General features: G+C 40.6%; 1 protein-coding gene and 1 pseudogene across 1 annotated transcript in view; both read right to left on the bottom strand.

Moving 5' to 3' along the window:
- LOC145462385 (uncharacterized) overlaps nt 1-13,431 on the bottom strand; it is a 71,225-nt gene that overhangs the window by 28,494 nt on the left and 29,300 nt on the right. The window lies entirely within an intron of this gene.
- LOC145462383 (uncharacterized) lies at nt 20-12,557 on the bottom strand (annotated as a pseudogene).

The raw sequence follows: 13,431 nt of genomic DNA, 5'->3' as shown, positions 1-13,431 counted from the left end.
AGAAATACTTTCTTTTGACGAACCACTTTTAATTACAAAGAAAACCCTTCATGACAAAGTACCCAGTGTAACAAGAAATGTTCTTAAGCCCACTCAAAGTTACAGAAAATTTACAGACCCTGCAATATAACAAACCCTTTAATAAATATGAATAAGGACACAAAATCCAGCAAGTAGGACTACTGCTTACAAAAAATAAACATAGGCACACAAGGCATGCATTATCTATGTGATTTAACCCATTGACTCCTGTGCCGGCCGTAACAGGCCAGTCAAAAACCCACCCCCAATTTCCTGTGCCGGCTGTAACTGGCTGTAAAAAAGCATGTGAGGACAATTGCCTTTCCTACCCTCCCTGCAGACTTTTTGGATCTCCTATTGTTCTATTGTTGTTAAGGACAAATAAACCAATGAGAATTGACTTTCTGAGCATATTTTTATAGGACTTTACTGGTCCTAGAAAGATGGTTTTTCGTCTTAAAATCATGCACTCATGGTGCGTTGCGGGCCAAATCTCCAAACTTCCAGGGTCTTGTTTTCATTCCTAAAACAGAGAAATTTCTTCCTTGACACTTAAAATGGAATGGAAAAACATAAATCGATGTTTAGGTGGCTTCAGAATGGAAGATCAAGGTATACAGAGTCCTCAAACCTTTCCATGACGATCGGTGCGCTTTCAAGTGAGTTTTGAATACAGATCATGGATTTAAAGCAGCTTCCTGGACTTTAGAAAACAAAAATGGTACTGTACAGTATTACACCGAAGTTGAATTCCACTTTTAGAACAATTGGTAAAGCCATGGCCGATAAAATAACTGCAAAACTTGTCAGCAAAAACTCAAGCTTTCGCTTTAGTGTGAAGAATTAATTTCAACATGCGGTCCTGCAGCGAAGCACATCTGTGAAATTTTGAACATTGTTACGCTTTTAAATAAGTTCTTCTTTTTTTTGCCTCATCTTGAATGAAAATTTATTGTTATTGAACTTCCTGTCATGTTTCTTTCATTTGGTTGCCTTTATTTGGGAATTTTAGGTTTTAAAAGTGAACAGTATTTTTGCACGCTGGATTTCTGCTAATTTAATTTACAGCGACCCTGTGGTTTGTTTGTTTACTTTATTCGCTTCGTTCAAATGTACTTTTTTGAGTCGTATTCAGCTACTACAGAACTCATGAGAAAAGAACTAAGTGAGCACTAAATTACTGTAACACAGTTAAAATACGATTTATCTCAAAATAATTGGCTTGTTATTTTGTCGTCTTTTTGATGTACAACTTTCATCTTTCTTTCACTGCACTGTATTATTTCATTGCGCAGCGAAGAAATTATCTGATTTCTTCTTTTTAAATTGGTATTTTCATAATTCTTTCACCTTTATTTTCTGGTGTTTTCTCAAAATAATGTTATCCATTATGGTAAAAGAGTGGAAATTCTGTTGCATTTGGCTTCATTTTGTCCTCGGAAGTCAAAAATTAACTCATTTTTGCATATTCAATTTTCTCAGCTTTTGTTACACAGCAAAGAAAAAAAATATAATTTCTTGTTTTCTTATCAGTTTTACACATCAAGTTGAGTTCTTTTGTTGATATCTTTTAATATTTTGGCCCTTCATTTATTGAACTTTAAATAAACGATGTTTTGAAACCTGATCTCGTGTCTGTGGTTACTGTGCATATGGTTTATTTTTGTGCCTTCACTCGCTCTGAAATATTCCAAAAAACGCCAGGGAATTAGGGGTGGGTCGCAGCCAATTTTATGCAGGCGTCAATGGGTTAAAAGCCCCAGAGGTAGCGGCACTAAAGTGGACTCTTAACAGTTATGATAAGGTTAATCCAACTAGTTTGTTTGGCTACGATGTACAGTGAAAAAAAAAAAAAGAAAATAGAATTAGTTTCACCTTAGGAACTGTGATATCAAGCTAACATTATTTTTATCACGGTTTGGTTTTAACAGTCAGTCAGTGGCTTTGTTTATTAGAACTACATGGAACTATTCCTAGCAAGACAGCTAAACATCATGGAGTCTGTAATAGTAGCTAATGGTAAACGGCAGATTGGTGTTGATTCTGGATAACTTTTCAGACTCATTTTTAAACAAGAACCAATTTAATTATAACATTGTCACATAATAGCATGGTCTTATTCTGTTGCCAGCAATGATTGCAGTGTTTTTGGTTTGATATTCAATGAAACCACTTCAACTTAATATCGATTTCAAAACCCATTTAAATGAGAACACATTATTGAAGGTGAAGAGTGTTACCTAACTTGAGACTTGAAACAACCAGAAACACGAAAAACTGTATAAGTTTTATAAGATGCCATGAAATCTGCTGAATTTGGGAAGTTTCCTGGTCACATTACCCTTCCAAATGCCTGAGAGCCTTTTTGGTGACAAAAGGTTAGTTATAGAAAACGTTTTGTTACTTTATGAGAGATGGAATGAATGAGTGAGTGAGTGAGAGAGTGAGTGAGTGAGTGAGTGAGTGAGTGAGTGAGTGAGTGAGTGAGTGAGTGAGTGAGTGAGTGAGTGAGTGAGTGAGTGAGTGAGTGAGTGAGTGAGTGAGTGAGTGAGTGAGTGAGTGAGTGAGTGAGTGAGTGAGTGAGTGAGTGAGTGAGTGAGTGAGTGAGTGAGTGAGTGAGTGAGTGAGTGAGTGAGTGAGTGAGTGAGTGAGTGAGTGAGTGAGTGTGAGTGAGTGAGTGGAAAAGGCAGCCAGTGAGCCAGTGAGCAAGTGAGCGAGTGAGTCAGTGAGTCAGTGAGTGAGCGAGTGAGTGGGTGAATGAATGAACTTTATATAAGTGTCAGTTTTTAGCTAAATATTAGCTAATTGCGGACACTAAAAGAACATCCCAAATACAAAATATAAAATAGGTCCACAATGCGAACATGTGTCTAGTGCAGGGTGGATACTGGGAATTGATAGTTTACATGCAGATATTATGGTCCGAGAAATTTCTTGTGTGGGTTCTAAACATATCTTTGTATTTTGCTATTTTGTAATTTCTATTAATGGATTGAAAAGCTTTAAAAGTATTGTAGTGTTGTTTGCCCCATGCAGGCTTAGAAATGGTCTTATCAATAAAAGCACAAGCTCATTGATAATTTTTTTATGCAAAGTAGAGCATCAGGTGTTTCTTTCTGCCACTTTTATACTTTGTTGCTTTTTTATTTTGTCGTTATTTTTCCTCACCCTCACCAATTTTTGTGTGGCTTACACGAGGTGTATAGCCACACTATGCCACGAGCTGATTTATTTCTTAATTTTTTTGTCTACGAGAGTCAGTCACCTGGTCTTGTGTCATAAGGCGCACTAACCACCATGGTCTCTGGTTTCCCCTGCTTTTAGTTTTAACGGTAAGTCGTATTTGATTTTGAGCTTGGTCTTGAGTTCTGCATCTTATCATTTCTTTTATGTTTGTCGAAAATCTAGCTTTGTAATTAAGTACAAATAACGAAACCCATTTGCAATTGTTGTTTCACTTTCTGGTGTTTATGCAAGTTGACAAATCGAGACAATGGGAGTAGAGTTCCCATCGAAAGCTAGGACAGACTTGGCATGTGTCCAGTGCAGGTTCTACAGGAGCCATTGCACTTTTAAAAGCCAATATTCATTGCTTTGAATCGTCAGAAGTTTAAAATGTCTCCATCGGTGACCACAAATTCAAAGACAGGACTGCTTGAGTTTGAAAACAACATAAATCACAGACGCCTCCTCAAGACTTTGGGAAACAGAAGGGTAATATATTTCATTGTTTTACATTTGGATGGAATAAGTGGAACTACTTGTTTACAAATGTAAGTCATGGAAGAGGTCATTCAACGATCAGTTGACTGTAAAGCCGTCGATTTGTGGAATATATTTTTACCCTTTTGAGTAAGTACGCTTCTTCGCATGACCACAAATTCGAAGACAGTACCGCTTGAGTTTGAAAACAATATAAATCACAGACGCCTTCTCAAGACTTTCGGAAACAAGAGGGTAATATATTTCATCGCTTTACATTTGGATGGAATTAGTGGAATTACTTGTTTACAAATGTAAGTCACGGAAGACGTCATTCAACGATCAGTTGACTGTAAAGCCGCTGATTTGCGGAATATATTTCTACCCTTTCGAGTAAGTACACTTCTTTGCTTCAGTCTGAATATGAACTGTGACCTTTTCTCTTTGTCCAAAGTGAAATAAATTACCATATTACAGTTGATTTGCATTTGTTTACTGTACTTAGAAATCATAATCACATTGTTCAAAAAGTAAGCTTAGTATATTTGGAGATTTAGACAATGATTTCTATGCTAATTCTTTTTAATTAACATTGTTGATCATGCATTAATGTGATGTATGGATTTGCTTATTAACCGTATGGCCATGGACCGAGCGCGGTTCATGGTTTACCCGTAGTTTATTTTATATATTTTTTTTTAGTTTTGTTGGTGACCAGACCCAAACTTCCACTCGGCCAAATTTTGAATGATGCAACCTGTGATGTTTACTCACCAAAAGCTATTGAAACATTAATACAAGGAAAATGTTACGGATATTGTTTTCTTTATTTGTGTGTAAAATATATTTTCTTTTGGTTTTATTGAAGCGTTGGATTTGAAGGGAAATAATAAATACGCTAAAAAAAGGTATTACGTCAGCCATGGAATGCGCTGATGTTGCAGCTTTCACTTTCGCTACGTGATGAATAAAATCGTGTTTACTTTGCAAGTTTATTTCGGCAGAAGCGACGGTCATCAATTTATTTGCAATTTTGCGAGTATTTCTCCTGGTTTTAGGCAAATGAAATAAATTCTTTGGCTGTTTCATCGCAGCGAGTTCGGTGATCAGAAGGAAAATTAAATATTTGCAAGCCAAGCAAAGACCAAGTCAGAACATGCAAGGATTACGTCATTGGTAGGGAAATAACCACCATACTGAAGGTAGCCGTGGATATTGGAAGTCTTAAATTATGTTACTCGTGTGACTACTTTGCTAGCCCTTTACTCGTGGAAAACACCAATTAAATTTAATCATGACGTTTAAGAAAGAAAGCTGTTGTTAATAGTGTTATTGTCGTATCGTTCACATCACTCATGCCCATACATATCCCGAAGAAAGTTCCAGATTAAGACCATTACATCATCGGAGATTTCACAACGGCTACGACTGATGGTGTAATAATACAGTTTGTGTTGATCAAGTGATGTGATGTCTACAGTAACAAAAGAATCATCAAGGACTGCTTTGGAATGTGCACTGCATTGCGACTGTGGTGCTAAGCAAACAGTTAAATTTTAAAAGCGCGGTTATAAGATCTAACAGATCTTCCTGTTTAAATTTGTTAAGCCATATATACATGTACAATCAGTTTTATTTAAAACTGGATCATTGCATAATACAATTTGAGTTTTCATTGGCTTGTTAGCCATAATACTTGTACATCATTCAGGAATATGCCATGCTCTACAAACATGGTTAGTTTATATTTATAATTTAATTATTATAAACAATTATTGGATGAGGCTTTTGTGATATACAGAATAATCAAGGTCGAGGTAAGTGTTATCAGCTGAAGCCAAAGGCTGAGGCTGATAACAATAACCGAGACCTTGATTATTTCAGATATCACAAAAACTGAATCTCATAATTGTTTTATTATACATTGTTTTACTGCGCCTTTCAATAACATGCGGACTCTAAAATTCAAAGCTCAACCGACAAATGCGTTTTTCGCTACCGTCAATCAAATGTTCAGCGGCTCCTCCCAGCTTCTGACTACTGCTGAGCGTACGATAATCAAATCAAATTGTCAAGCACAGTTCGGACAACATAGTCGCTAGCTGGGAGGAGCTGCCGAACATTTGATTGACGGTAGCAAAAAACGCATTTGTTGGTTGAGCTTTGAATTTCAGGGTCCACATGTTATTGAAAGGCACAGTAAAGAAAATAACGACAAATGCATTATTGCACCGAACACAGTTTATTTTCGACAAGCCATGTTCTTACGTGAACTTGACACCGCTCTTGAAACCATGCATTCTGCACACAACCAACAGATTATTAACTAATCTGCTAGCAGATTAGTGAATAATCAGTAGGTTGCGCTGTATCCCAGAATTAACTGTAGGCTTTTAGTCAATGAGAAAGCAGATGGTGACTACGATGTATAATAAAAACGATTATTGCATTCACGCTTGTTGGATATGAAATGATTATAGTGAACTCAATGCCACATGTCTCATTGGCTATCCATCGTCTCATATCCAACCTGCACTCATGGAATAACCGTTAATTATTTGTGGGCTTCATAAAAAGATTTAGGCTTCCTTGGGAATCCACTCAAATTAGAGCTATTGTGGTTATGCTTTGATATGGTGTGAGCTTGTATTTTGTGTTACAAATGAAGCTAAAATATTATTGAATTGAATGATTGACTGTTTGATTGAGTGATTGAGTGATTGACAGATATCTACACTCCAGTAGCAAATATCTCATCTCATCAGCTAGCACAAAAAATGGCAAATGCTCCCCAATTAACCGATTGCCTACATTTTAAAGGGCTTGCTTTGTAGCAGGAAATAATACAATGAATCAGTTAATCTTTTGCTGATTTTGCTGACTTTCACAAATAGTGTGCTAAAGCCTTAAGAAAAATTCATATTTCTTGGTTTTTTTTAAAGTTTTGTTTGGGATATATTTATCAAGGCCTATTAATCTTTTTAGTTATCAGCTGAAGCAATAACTTTCAATTACTCGCAAATTAGCAAATACATTTACAATACAGCAGTATCTCATTCACCATATTGTAACTACTAGTACGATAAAACTAAATAATTGGAAGCCCCACACGAGCACACTTTGTGATTCTCTGTACTAGCACCCTATTCTTTAAAAATACCTCTTATTTTCACCTTCTACAATCAATCACTGACCTTTCCAGTTGAAAATCTTTGTAGTGTCTTTCATTTTTTCATGATAATTCAGTTTAATCCTAATTAGTATAACTTGTAAGACACACATGTAAGCTCTGCAGACCTATTTTTCCTGGATGCCATAGCATGAATATGTCCCAAAATGAACTAACATACATATGGAAACAGGTACAGTAGTGTGTAAAAGTAATGCAAGCAGATTTCGAAGAAATTCCTGGCTTTTCTTGGCTTTTCGAAGATATTTAAGTTGAAATGATATCTCGAGGAAATTTCCCCGCCTTTTCATGATGCCTATTGTTCCGATCCATGCAAATTTTTGAACGATAATTCATGGTGCGTGATAATTTGCTCCTCCCGAAAATTCTCCACGATTTTTTGAATGATAATTTGTTGCTCCTGAAAATTCGCTGCAATTTTTCTAACAATCTTCCATTCATCAATAAATACAGTGAAATACATGAATGACCTCTCTGAAAATCGAGCATGAAAGAAGCCGTTAATCTGTCAAAATAACATCACAACTCCACGACCTGTTAGCTATGAAACTCACCTGGTTATTTTGCTAGGAACACTCAATTGTTGACCTTATCCAAAACCCAAAACACCACAGTTCCGATAAATACATGTACTTGTTGTTAATCACAGAATATGCTTGCCAAAAAGCCATTTTTACAGCGTGTACAGCCACACAATATTTTGTGCCAACCCCAGTCTCTGCCCGGCCTTGCATTGTTTGCTGCTATAGTGACCATTCATGACCAGGAATCATCCGCTATGAATTAAGAATGAAAGCTGCAAATTACTGGTTCTGTGGCAGATATACCGTGCTCAAGAAGACCAGCAAAGCTGTATACAAATGCAAAAGCATTTATAGATCAGCAGATGCACAAAAACAGCAAGATGAAAATCCGCTAGATCCAAAGTAGCTTCCAAAACGTGGGATTGCTGCCACACAAAGGTCTCGCACCGGCAATAAATAAACTTGTAATAAATGTTAGAAACGAATCGTGGTTGTACTACTGTAATGGAGGTCTTCCAAATTGTTTATCCCTGTAAGTTTTAGAGTCCCAAAGAATACTACATACGAAAATGGAGCAAAGTGCACACAGTGTTTTTATAACAAATAACCATGATGGGGCTGGGATGGAATAAAACAACAGCTGAATGGTTTCTTGAGTGTTACACATTGACAAAATTCTGGTTTTCTATAAAAGTGAAGTTAAAAACTTTGTTCAAAGGAGGCTTCGATGACCCTTGTTTATGACGGTTTAGGCTGTATTGGTGTACGACAAGTATTGTGGCAACTTTGCAAAACACGGGAATCGTTGATTGCAACACATGGCATATCCAGCTAGAGAAAGGTGTGTTTTGATTGACAGGTCCTCACAATGTCGAGAATATGATTACGTAATAAGGGTGTGACGCTGTTAATATTTACTTAAAACTGACAAGAGACAAAAGAAGAGATCTTTTTTTGTACACGTGGGATTGAGTTGAATGAGCGAGTAATGAAAAGTGCATATCGAGAGTGATTAGCGTTGAGCTTGATGTAAGCCTGTATTGAGAAGTTAATCAGAGCATGCTGATTACCTTCTCAATACAGGCTTACATCAAGCTCAACGCTAATCACTCTCGATATGCACTTTTCATTACTCGCTCGTTCAACTCGATCCCACGTGTACAAAAAAAGATCTCTTCTTTTGTCTCTTGTCAGTTTTAAGTAAATATTAACAGCGTCACACCCTTATTACGTAATCATATTCTCGACACACTCCCCCCATATATCTCCGGGGGAGATATATGTTTTTCCACTCAAGTTCGAGCTGCCTCAAATTAAATAATCACACTCGTCACATTGATAATCATTTCTCTTAAGGTAAACAAAACGACTGTCTCTATAGTGTCAGTCTGTCAGCTAAATGCAAGCTGATAGCACTGTTCCTTCAGATTGTCCATTTCAGACTTCCTCTTGGTTAATCTCTTGTAAACGTAAGTGCGCTGCAACTGCAGCATCACGTCTTGGGCAAAATGGGGCAGCCTCTGGGTTCATTCTCGCCTGCGATGCTGGCAGCTGTCTGTCACACGATAGTTCCAGGGGGTAAAGCTGTTGAATAGCACGTTCCACGTAGGACTTCTTGTAACTCTTTCCACCGTAGTAGGCCATTCCCTATTGTCTTGCTTAGGGCTGCCTTGACAAGACCAATCAATCGTTCAAACTGCCCTCCCCACCACGGCGCGCAGCTGAGATTGAATTGCCATTTGATTTGATTGATGGAGAGGTATGTCTGCAGTTGTTCGTCATCCATGACAGCTCTAATCCAACTTGCTGCGCCAACAAAGGTTCGGCCGTTGTCTGAATAGATTCGTTCCGGTCGTTCTCAGCGCGCGATAAACTGCTTCAAACTCTTTAGGCACTCTGCTGTTTCCAAGTTTGGTAGGAGGTCAAGATAAATTCTCCGCGTAAGACTGCAGGCATATAGCAAGACATAGGCCTTTCCCTCTTGTTGTTTAGACACTCGATATCGGATTGGACCAGCGTAGTCCACTCCAATCACTTGATATGGGTTGGTTCCTTGCGCCTGGGTAGTTGGCAGGTTTCCAGGCGGCGGAGCTGCATACGTCGATGCTTGAAACCTCTTGCACCCATGACAGCTCTTGCACACTTTCTTCACCAGCTGTCTCAATTTTGGAATCCAGTAACGGGTACGCACCTTGGCCATGGTTAGCCCCACTCACCCGTGCAGTGTTTCTTGGTGTGCTTCCTCTACTAGTCGGGGACCAAGCATGCTGGTTTCTGGTATGTAAACTTGATACTCTCCTTGTATTCGGCCCCGGCATTCTAATAGTCCGTCCTGGTTTGGCTGTAGGTTCAGCACCACGCGATCTTGTTCAATGTCACAATTCTTCTGAGCCTGTTTCTCCCAGAAGAGCTGCTGGCTGTTTGTCTCTTCAGTTGTCAGTGGTCCCAGGACGCGTGGTGTTCCTAGGCTACGGAGCGAGTTGTGTGCGAATCTCCGCATCCACGCACAGATACGTACAGCTTTCTGTAACTGAAACCTGTGTAGCACTTCTTCAATCTCGGTTTTCTCGTTTACTGCAACTCCCAGCACTTTCTGCACAAGTTTAGCTTCGGTTTGGCTTTCTTCTGATGGCTCATTTAGTACGTCCGCTGGCCAAAGTTCTGGAGTTCCAAGCCACTTTGGTCCATGCCACCACAGATCAGCTTCCTCTATGTGCCCTCCATGACTTGCAAGATCAGCGGGATTATCTGCTGTGGGAACATAGCGTCATGCCACCTCTTTGTGACTGATTATTTTCTGCACGCGATTTGCTACAAACTGCTTATATCCTCCTTGCCCTCGAATCCAGTACAAGGCTACTGAACTGTCCTACCAGCATTGTGTGCTTCTTACAGGAAGCCCGTCCAGAGCGTCTCTCACATTGTCAACGAGGTTCACAGCCATGTGACCAGCGACCAATTCCAACCGCGGGATGGTCAGTCCTTGTTTGGACAGTCTCGATCTAGCCGCAATTAGGCCCTGGCTAGTTCTGGATGCTTGTTGGATGACTGCATAAACGCAGGCTGCGACTCCATTTGCGCACGCGTCTCCAAACGAATGTAGATCGATTTGTTCGATTTCCTCTTGATGAACAACTAGCGATCTCAGTATGGTAAAGCTTTCTGGCAGTTTGCTTTCCCACTTGACCCACAGCTTGGCAAGATCACGTGATAGGTCTGCGTCCCAGGCTCCTTTCATATCACAAACTGCATGGTAGATGAGTTTGCCACTAAGTGTCTCTGGCGAGACAAGTCCCAGGGGGTCATATATCTTAGCTAGCTTAGCTAAGATACCTCTCTTACTCAGCGTTGCTTTCTCTGGTGGGACTGTGATGCTAAGTGAGTCTTGTTCTTTGTTCCACGGGAGACCGAGCATACTAGAAAATGTTCCTTGTGGGACTCCTAACTGCTGCTTTGCGTAGGTTGGTTCTCCTTCTGCTTGAGGAGACTGCTTTGATTCCAGCTCGGGGACGTCTGAGTGCCACTTATGAAGGTTGAAACAAGCGTCTTGGAAGATTGTTGTGGTCTTATCTTTCAGTTCTTGAGTCTTGCACACTGTAGTTGATCCCGAGATTAAGTCATCAACGTACAGTTCCTTGCAAATCTTGGCTACTAGTTCCGGCTCTTTCTCCTCCCAATGGTTAAGGTGCACCTCGATCACTCCACCCAGTAGAAAAGGAGATGGTGCAAGTCCAAATAGGGCTCTGGTGAATCTAAGGGTCTCCAATGGGGATTGTTCGTCTCGGCGCCAGTGAAAGCGCATTGCATCGCGGTCAGACTCTTTTACTCTCACTTGCAGAAATGCTTTCTGTAAATCGCCAGTAATGGCCACGGGGTTAAAGCGCCCTCTTACTAGCACGCTCCAGAGTTTGTTCTGCAGGGGCAGGCCAGTATGCAAACAGTCATTTAGCGACGGAGCACCGCTGAAGGCTCGTGCTGACGCGTCGTACACAATTCGCAGTTTTGTTGACTCCGCTGTGGTTCTCAGGGCAGGTTTGTGTGGTATGTAGAATTCTCGGCAATTACTAGATGACTCGTCTGCTCTCTCGACAACCCCTTCTTTCTTGATCTTCAATTATCTCTGCACATTGATTTGTCAGTTCCTGACGCTCAAGCTTCTTGTTTAGACTTGCGAGTCGTCGAAGACTTCCGTCCTTATTGTTTGGTAGCAAAGGATGATTTCCTTGCCATGGTAAGCCAGTCTCCTACCAGCCCTCCTTGTGTCGCACAAGTTGCTCTTTGAATTCGGCATACACGCTGCTCTGGTCGTTAGGGTGTGTGTCAGACAACCCAAGTACATCAAGACGACAAAGTTCCTGGTAATCTACATGGGATGTTTGAGTTAACAGTACATTTGTTAAGTCTAGAGGCTCTTTTCCTGGAGACATGATAATCCAGCCGAATTTCATCAACTCAGCCACCGGCAGACCAGGCTCACCGATCTTCGGTACACTCTCTGTTTTCACTTTAGCGTAGTCACCGGCTCCTAGAATTATGTGCACTGGTAGGCGGCTCTTTGTGTCCACATCGTTCATTACAACTCCGGACAAGTGTGGATTTCTTGCGATCACTTCTTGATAGTTTGGGTTTTCCAGGAAAAGCAGTTCTCCTTTGTCCACTTTAGTGACTTCCACAGGCATTGAAAATTCTCTGTTTACATCAGAAATGGTGATAGTAGCCAGCTCTACTTCTCTTGTTGACGCTCCTAGCAACATCTCTATCTTTCGGACTTCTTTCTTGTGCCCAATGCTTGAAATGCGGTCCAAAAGGGCGGCAGATGCGTACAAGCTCCCCGCACCCGTGTCCAACAAAGCGCGACATTTAATTCCTTCCACTTCGACAACAACAACTGGATATGTCACATTTCCAGTTGGAATTCCTGTGGCGACAAGGAGTGGATTGGTCTTGTTTTCTTGCTTGTGACAAATGGACATGTGATGTTTGCAATCACAGATCTGACACCTTAACTTGCTTTTACACTCATCAGCGTGATGTCTTGCACCTGTGCAATTGAAGCACAGTTTTTTCTCTGATAGGATTTTCTGTCTGTCATGAACACTTGTGACCTTTGTACAATTCATTGCTCTGTGTTTGTCATCCTTGCAGTAGACACACTGATTTCTGGAACGCGGCTTTGATTGATGTGTATTGAAGGCAGACAGGGGCGGTTTAAATTGTTGATTTCTTTTCCGTTGGGTCTTTCTCTGGCTTTTCTGCAGCAAACTCTTCTACCGGATTGATTTGGGTCCACTTCTGCAGCTCTGTCAAAAGATCTTTGAAACCCCAGTCCTTCCAGCCTTCATTTCCACGCACCAGATCGGCCTTGATTCCTTTAAGCTTGTCCAAAGTACATCTCACGTTTCCCTTGACATCTGCGAGCCGTCCAAGCGTGTCCAAACTTTGTACGTTGAAGTGCAATTGTTTATAAAACTCTTTGACCTTTCTTGGATTTGCTCCGGTAATAATCGGCAGCTCCATTATGTTCCATGGAGTCATCACCTGATCGTGGTGGAGTGGTTTGCGTGTCCCAGTGACCCCAAAGCTATGTCGGTGGGTGCCATGCGCACCTGGTAGGGTCACCCATGCTGAACAGGTCAAAGGGTAGGGGTCAGACGAAGAGGCTCCCTGGTCCTCCAGGTTGGGGGTTGGGCTGCGGGCTGATAACCCGCTCCTGTAAAAAACATATTATTACTGAAACCAGAAGCAGAATAATTTCAAATGATCTGGGGGACGTCGTGGTCACTCCTCACACCATTATGTTCTTGATATAGGCATTTACAATTTCTGTCGGTTGTCCATATTCCGCTTCGAGAATAGCCTTCGCGTTTTCGTATCCTTCCTCTGTAAATGGTAGCCCATCAATATCTTTGCTCACATGCCGCTCCAACAGCTCTTTTAGATATCCAAATTTAGTGAGGGGTGCCAGGTCAGTGGAATCTATTTCGGATGTAAATT

The sequence above is a fragment of the Orbicella franksi genome, chromosome 12 (genome assembly GCF_964199315.1).
Source record: "Orbicella franksi chromosome 12, jaOrbFran1.1, whole genome shotgun sequence".
Taxonomy (NCBI): Eukaryota; Metazoa; Cnidaria; class Anthozoa; order Scleractinia; family Merulinidae; genus Orbicella; species Orbicella franksi.
Note: the sequence above shows the minus strand (reverse complement) of the source record. Positions and strands in the feature narration are given on the sequence as shown.